Source organism: Mus caroli, chromosome 4, assembly GCF_900094665.2.
Source record: "Mus caroli chromosome 4, CAROLI_EIJ_v1.1, whole genome shotgun sequence".
Lineage (NCBI taxonomy): Eukaryota > Metazoa > Chordata > Mammalia > Rodentia > Muridae > Mus > Mus caroli.
In genome coordinates, this window is record NC_034573.1 from 128823105 (window position 1) to 128831457 (window position 8353).

The following is an 8353-nucleotide window of genomic DNA, read 5'->3' on the forward strand; positions in this document are numbered from 1 at the left end:
AGCAGAAGTATTTTTTTGTCAGGCAGCATCAGGATTGTGTGTCTGCTTCTAAATTGCTCCTGGTTCACAACCACAGAAGCCTTGTTTAAGTGCTTGGTTGGTTGGTTGGTTTTGTTTTGTTTTGTTTTGTTTTCTTCTAGGCAGGGTCTTATGTGGCAGAGGATGCCCTTGAACTCCTGATTCTCAGCCTTCTGCCTTCTGAATGCTCAGGGTTAGACCACCAAACTGTCAGCTTCTAAAGTCACCTGGTCCCTTGGGACACTAATGGCTGGGTAGCAGAGGGTCTGTCAATTACTGAAACTTGAGGCAAATCTCTCCCCACCCCTTGCATTCTTGTGGCAGAACCTAAGGCCTCAAGAATCTAGGCAAAACCCTTTCCCACTGAGCCCAGCCCTTTGATAAACCTTAATGTGTGTTGTTTGCATATCCAAGTTTTCTAAAGGGTCCCCCTCACTCCCCACCCCTGCTTTTTTCACATTCTCAAAGGGACCAACTGTGCTAGGAAAGTTAATAAATAAATAAATAAATAAACCCACTTTGGTCCTGAGCCAAATGCAGGTCTTGGGCAGGATGCCAGTCTCCAGCAGAGGGCAGTGGCACCTGTAGTCACTTTGACCTTGACCTTGGTTATGAAGAACTTCCCAGGGTGAGCAAGCCTGGCCTAATCCAAGGGCTCTCCCTCCCCCCCCTCCCAAATTCTAACCCTCCTTTGCTTCTCTCTCTGGGGTTGCCTTTAAAATTCCATTTCTGACCCCCAGAGCCACATTAGAGTCCAAAGCCAGTGAACTCAATGCTTCTCCAGAGACAACTTTGACCAAACCATGTCTTGTTTTGTTGTCTGGATCTTAAGGAAAGGGGTAGCATTGCTAAGTCTCCCCCGCTGTGTATTAGTCAGAATTCTGTAGGCACAGAACTGACAGAATGAGTCTACAGAGACAGAAAGAGGATTTATAAAATGGCTGCCTACCAACAGAAGGACCAAGAATCCAGTAGTGGTTCAGTCCGCAAGGCTGGATGTCTCAGCTAGTCTTCAGCATACACCGGAATCCTGAAGAATTCAGCTCTAATGTCGGTGAAGGAATGAACTTGTCAGAGAAAACAAAAGCAAGCAGACAAAGACAGAGAGCCTCCTTCTTCCACGGCTTCTAACAGAAGGGGTGACCTGGATTAAATAAAGGTGGATCTTCCCACTTCAAATGATCCAGATTAAAAGTGGGTCTTCCCACTTGAAATGATTTAAGTAAGAAAAATCCCTTCCGGGTTTATCCAGCCACTTGGATTTTAGTTAATTCCAGATGCAGTCAGGTTGAACGGCCATCATACCCGAGGAAGGAATTTTAGCAGGGCTAACTCTCCACCATAGAGCCTTCCTCCACGGAGCCTTCTTCTGCTGGCAAGCAGTGAATCCTACAAATTAAGTTTCAGAAAGGCAGAGAGAAGAAGCTACACAGATAACTGGGCAGATTCTAAAGGGCCCAGAGAGGTGTAAATGCAAAAATCCTGGGGCAGTAGCCTTCTGAGTTCTTTAGAGGCACAGGGTGATTGGGATGACATGCATAAGCCAAGCTGGGGGAAACACACACATGAGTCTTAGACACCCCGGCCAAGACTTTGCCTTTTCTCTGAATGAGATGGGAAGACATTAGAAGTGTTGGAAGAGTGTCAGACACATCACAGGTGATTTCATTTGTTTGTTTGTTTGGTTAGTTTTGAGAGACATATTTCCTTTGTGTAACTTCCCTGGCTGTCCTAGAACTCGATTTGTAGATCAGGCTGGCCTTGAACTCACAGAGATCCACCTAACCTGTGCCTTCCCAGAGCTGGAGTTATAAAGTCCTTGCACCACCACCAGCTTCACTGGTACATTTTATAAGACCCTTGCTCGGCGCTGGGGATAGAATGGTAGGCATAAGGCCAGAAGCAGAACCAGGTAGACTTCTGCAACTTTGCAAAAAATAAAAAAGAAAGAAAGAAAGAAATAGGAGGGTACTGCACCACTAGGTGTGCTATCATAAGACTTTCATTCCAGCAGAGGCAGGTGGATCTCCGTGAGTCTGAGGCTAGCCTGGCCTTCAGAGTGAATTCCAGGCCAGCCAAAGTTATGTAGTGAGAGCTTGTCTCTAAATAACTAAGTAAGTACAAAGCACTTGCTGCCAAACCTAACAACATGAGTTCGATTCCTGGAGCCCACATGGTGGAAAGCAGAGAAGTAACTCCCCCTAGACCTAAATAAACATTCGCTTGTTCAAACATACACAATCACACACACACACACACACACACACACACACACACTGCACTTAATAAATAAAATGTGAGGAAAAAAAAAGATAACCCTCTGTATCTATAGGCTCTACACCTAAATATTTGCCCAATTATGGATTAAAAATAAATGTAAAAATATGTAGTTGTAGAGTGTGTGTCCAGTGTGTGCAAGGCCCTGGTTTTGATCCCTAGCCCTGCAGTCTCAAAAACAAAAAACGTGTGCTTAGACTGAGCATGTATCCCTTGTTATTCCCTAAGTAAGACAGTGTTAACGTTTACATTGTATGAGACCAACAAGACGGCTAGGTGGGTGGAGGTGTTTGCCACCGAGCCTGATGACCAGAGCTTAGTTTCTAGCAATCCAATGATAAAGAGTAAACCCTGACTCGTGAACGTTTCTCCTCTGTTCTTTCTCCTCCTGAGTGCCTCGGAATCTGGGAGTGTGTGCACGCACACACACAATAACAATAAATAAGTGCAATAAAGAATTTCACAATAAATAAATAAATAAATAAATAAGAATTTCACATAGCTATTATTTATCATTATTATTATTATTATGTATAAGCAAATCTAGAACAGGAGGATGTGAACCAGTTACATGCTCATCCCCAGCATTCTATATTAGGGAGTTTAAACTTCTATGAGTCATGGTACCCAGTGTTGGAGAGTCCTAGGATTAGTTCCCACGGATGCCAAGGGGTGACTTTTTAAGCTCCCCGTCTGTCTTTTATCTCCAGCTGCGACCTCTCCCTGCTAGCTCTGTTCGCTCACTGGAATGTTGACTTAGCCTGAGCTCCTTAGAAATCACAGCCTGAGGCAAAGCTTCCAACCCACTCTCTATTAGAGAAGAGGGAGGGGGAAAGGGAATCGGGCAAGCGACCCGGCAAAGCAAACACAAGGTGGTCCCAGAGCCAGCCACGCATGCGCAAAGCTGGGTTCTCAGTCACACAAGGCTATCTCCCCCAGCACTTCTGCCTCCTAAGAAAGAGACCGTACAGAGCTGGGGAGCTGGCTCAGTGCACAAGTGCTTGCTGCTCAGGCACTAAGTCCTTAAGATCAGAAGCCCAGAACCCACGTGAAGCCAGATGTGGTATCTCACTTCTGTAACCCCCAGATGCTCAGAGGCCGCTCACCTAGTGCAATTAAGACTCTGTCTTCCGTAGGGAGGAAGTGGAGGGCTGACACCGGAGGTTGTCCTTTGACCTCCGCACACACGTGTCATGCAAATAGTTAAAAATGAAGACCGAGAGAATGAAAGAAAGTGAGAGGGTTGGGAGGAAGGGAGGAAGGAAGGGAGAAGGGAGGGAGGGAGGAAGAGAGTCGGGCTGGGGAAAGGCTCCGTGGGTAAAGCACCCTCGAAGACACCAAAATGCAGGAATGTTCTCGTCCCTCATATAAAATAAATAGTGTTTGCTTATAACATAAGGTAGACTTCACATCCGTTAAAAGAGGGCGTGCTTTGACCTTAGGACTCCGAGGAGACTAAGGCGGTCGATTCAGGAGTTTAAGGACAGTGTGGGTGCATAGTGTGACCCTACCTCTACAAAAGGAAGCAAAACAAAACACACAGTTATCAAACCTAGGTCCATAAAAGCCTAGCGAATGGACCCCTGGAATCAGCATCAAGGCAGTAGCATTGGTGACACCGGAAAGGATGTTACGCACAAAGTGACTGGAACCGAACTGTCCAGAGCCAAAAGCGGAGGGGCGGTGGGGTGGGGGGGAGAAGAGCTAGAGTGGGGGAGGGGCAGGTCTGGATGACGAGGGCAGACCATCTCTTTCATTGACTTTTGAGACAGTATCTCATCTGTAGATCAGGCTGGTCTCAGACTTGCTATTGTACCCGAGGATGGACCTTGAGCTCTTCTGTTCCTCCCCCATCTGTCTCCTAACTGGTGGGCGTGTGCCAGCACCACCACAGTACATTTATGCAGCTCTGGAGCTCGAACCTGAGGCTCACAGGCACTCTTCCGGCTGACTTAAATCTACCCCGCCACGCACGACATCATGTGAGCATTCTTCTGTAAGGGAAGAGTAACTTGGGAAGTGGGGCAAGGTTAGAGTGGGTGTGTTATGCATGGGAGAAATAATCAGATCATCACTTGTTTGCTTGGGCACAACATTGAATCAGCAGAAGAGACAGGCATATCTCTGAGTTCGAGACCAGCCTGGTCTACAGAGTGAGTTCCAGGGCAGCAGGGCTACACAGAGAAACCCTGTCTCAAACAAAACGGGGGGGGGGGGGCAGGGGACTCGGCAGAGATGGTAGAAGTAATAATAAAGATGATGATACAGATGGTGATGGGTAAGATTGAGAAGAAGCAGGGGAGGGAAGGAAGGAGAAAGAAAAGAGAACGGGGGTGGGGTGGGGGGGGTAGTCTGGAAATTCCCAGAAGAAACACTGAGATTTGAGGTCTGGGGACCTGGAGGCAGGAGGTTTGCTTTTGTGGGAAAGGGAATTCTACCCATCTGGAATCTCCTCGCCATGGCTGCCTGTGTCTCTGGGGCCCAACTTTGAAAGTTGAATACTTACTTTCTGATGTGGTTACAATCCCCGAGCCTGCAATCTGTTCCCAAGAGTATTTAATTAAATGGGAATCTGGTATGCATCTGTGACTAATTAATGCCGATCAAAAACAATTAAATATTAAATGTCACCGCTGTTACCTGGTTCCTCACCAATAATTGCAAAAGGCTGAATGTAATTATCAAGCCTTGACCTCATGGGAACCAAATTCATGTTAAAATAACGAAAAACCAAAATGGGGCTAATGAAAGGGTGGGTTTTGTGAATTTAAAAATGTACCTTGGGGTAGGGATATAGATCGCTGGCAAAGCAATTACCTAGCTATGCATGGGGCCTGGGGCTCCATCCCCAGCTCTACAAAACAATGATACCAAACAACCTCTCCACACACGAGAACAAATGTACCTATTTGAAGCTATGAAATGCTAAGTAACAGGGCAGAGGTCTCTGGGGGTTCTCTTCCTGAGCCTCTGGGTCTACAAAGACCCCTCCCCACACCCCAAGAATGGAAGCTCTATTCATCAAGACAGTAAACTTGGTTTTTAGATTCATTTTCATTTCATGTGTGTGGTTCCCTGGATGTGTGTGCACCACCTTTGTGCAGTACCCACAGAGGCCAGAAGGGGGAGTCAGATGCCCTGGAATCTGATGTTTTAGGTGGTTGGGAGCAAGTGTGTGTTTGTGTGTGTGTGTGTGTGTGTGTGTGTGTGTGTGATAGGAATAAGACCTGGGTCTTCTGTAACAACAGCCAGAGCTGCTAACCTCTGAGCCATCTCTCAGGTCCACAGTAAGCACTTTTGACAGTTCTTTTTATGCTAAAAGGTCTGCAGTAACTGCTCTGTGAGCTAGACAGAGTGGTTTGATCGGGTGTTTAACAAGGACTTCATTTGGGCAAGTTCCATGCTAAGCTCTGGTAATAAACACCTAAAGATTGTACAATATGAATAGAATAGAATAGAATAGAATAGAATAGAATAGAATAGAATAGAATAAGCTAAACACAAAAGCCTGCACGCAGTGAACTCTGTCTTCAAAATCTAGGTTAAAGTCTAGGCTTTTGTTCTCCAGAGGGTATCCATTGTCACTGCACAAAGAACCTTGGGGGCAGCTCTTGGGGTCTAACTCAGTAGCAGAGGAGTGGACCTGCTTGTCTGTGGCGCTAAGTTCAGCATACCCCATGTCACAAAAGGAGATCCCGAGGACTTTGCCCTGTTTCTCCCTGTGTTCTCCGTGTCCCTTGGATAGGGGTTGCTCTCTCCTAGTTTCCTAGGCAATACTCTTGTTTCTATCCCATTTCCTAATTCTGTCCTGTCGTTAGTTTGGTTTTGTTTGAAGTGTTTATTTCATTTACGAGTACATTGTTGCTGTCTTCAGACACACCAGAAGAGAGCATCAGACCCCATTACAGATGGCTGTGAGGCACCATGTGGTTGCTGGGAATTGAACTCAGGGCCTCTGGAAGAGCAGTCAGTACTCTTCACCACTGAGCCATCATCTCTCCAGCCCCTTGTTTGTTTTGAACACAGGCTCTCTCTCTATAGCCCAGCATCTCGGGCTAGCCTAAAACGCATTTGTGTCTCCTACAGCTGTGTGCCTTTCTTCCCTCCTTTCCGTTTTGGAAAGAGACTCAGTTAACCCAGGCTAACCCCAGACTTAGCTGCTATGAATTCTAGGTCAGCCTTGACCTTGAACTGCCTCTGCCCCTAAGTGCTAGGATTCTGGGCACATGCCTTTGTTTCCATCTCCTATACTGTTTGTCTTGGGGTAGTGTGTGTGTGTGTGTGTGTGTGTGTGTTTCTGTATTTTGAACTCAGGTACCACACAATAAACACGCACTCAAAATTGTAAAGCTATAATGCTTTGGAGGTGATTTGGTTTTGTTTGTTTGTTTAAGGAAGCAGCAGTGGCTTTATTCTACCATCTCAAAGCTGCAGGCCAGCACCACCTTTATGGTCCTAGGGAGAGGCAAATTACATCTAGTGGATCCCAGAGATAGGCTACTCCCCAGGGGAACACTGTGTCTGTGGGGGTGAAACTCAAGAACAAAGACCCAAAGCAATGGCCTGGAACTCCGTGGCTGCTGGGATCCAGAGAAATGAGTCATGGCCAGCAGACCAGCAGAGGGATGGGTGGAGGAGAGAGACTGCATCTGCAGCCAAAACAAAGAGACTTGAGAACCAAGAAATGTCTGCACAAGGAGTATCCGGGTGGAAAAAACAAGGAGGTGGTCGGGAAAGGTTCCAGAGACAACCCGGGGGTGTGTGCTGTGTGACTTTGAATCACATCCTGGCCTGGGCTAGATATGTCACTCCTGGCCATTAAAGAGAAGTCAATGGACTGGCAGTGTGACAGTTCTACCACAGCCCCTCTCCAAAGTGATGCGTGGGGCTGGGAGTGTGGCTCAGTTGGTAGAGTGCTTTTCCCAGTGGGCGCCAAGCTTTCTGTGTAAACTGGTGTGGTGGGAGCTGGTGAAGGATCAGAAATTCAAGGTCAGCTTCTTCTTTTTTTTTTTTTTTAAGGAGCAAAGTGATCAGAGAGATGGCGCAGCAGTTAAGAGCATGTGCTCTTCTTCTTCCAGAGTATAAGGGCTTTAATATGAGTCTTTTCTATCTAGAATCATAAAACTGGGTGTTTATAACAAGGAATTCAAATCTTTATGCTGTTGTTTGGTTTTTTGAGATAGTATTTCTCTGGACAGCCCTGGCTGTCCTGGAACTCACTCTGTAGAATAGATTGGCCTCAAACTCAGAGACCCTCCTGCCTCTGCCTCTGCCGGGATTAAAGGTTTACACCTCCATGCCCCTCCTGGAATTCAAATCTTTTCATTTCTACCACCTCATATGCAAATATTTTAATCACACCCTCCCTCACCCCACCCCCACGCTGGGTGACACAAAGACCCTCCTGCACTTTTGGAACTGAAGGGAGTTAGCCCAGCCCTTTCTGCTTTCTCCACCCCTATGCTCCTATTCCTTTAGAACCAGCCAACCTCTAAAGACTGTGAGGTCAGACCCCAGCCAATGGGAAATGACACAGTCACCACCTTCCTCAGAGAACAAAAACAAAAACCAAGTGTCCTTCTTGGTTCAATATTCTTGCTCTGCCAAACTCACACTCTTGATCAAGAGAAAAGTCTGCTTTATGGAGACACCTCAGTTGGAGTAGTGATCTCTTTATGAACCAAATGCTTGTTGTTGTTAAGATACTATGTAGCCTTGGATGGCACTGAACTCAAAGAAATCCACCTGCCTCGGCCAGCCCAAGCACTGGAATGAAAGGCATATGCTATGGTGCCTGGCTCTGAATTTATTTCTAACTGAGAGGACCTGAGTTAGATTCCCCAGAACCCCTGTCAGGTGGCTCACAACTGCCTGTAACTCCAGCTGTTACATTGTTGCAGGGTAGAGACCTGAAGACCACTCAGCACAACCAATGGCCAAACTGATAGACTGTATTAAGCTGGCTGGCCTCTCTCAGAGAGAGAGAGAGAGAGAGAGAGAGAGAGAGAGAGAGAGAGAGAGAGAGAGAGAGAGAGAGACTTCTCACAGCAGAGAGAGA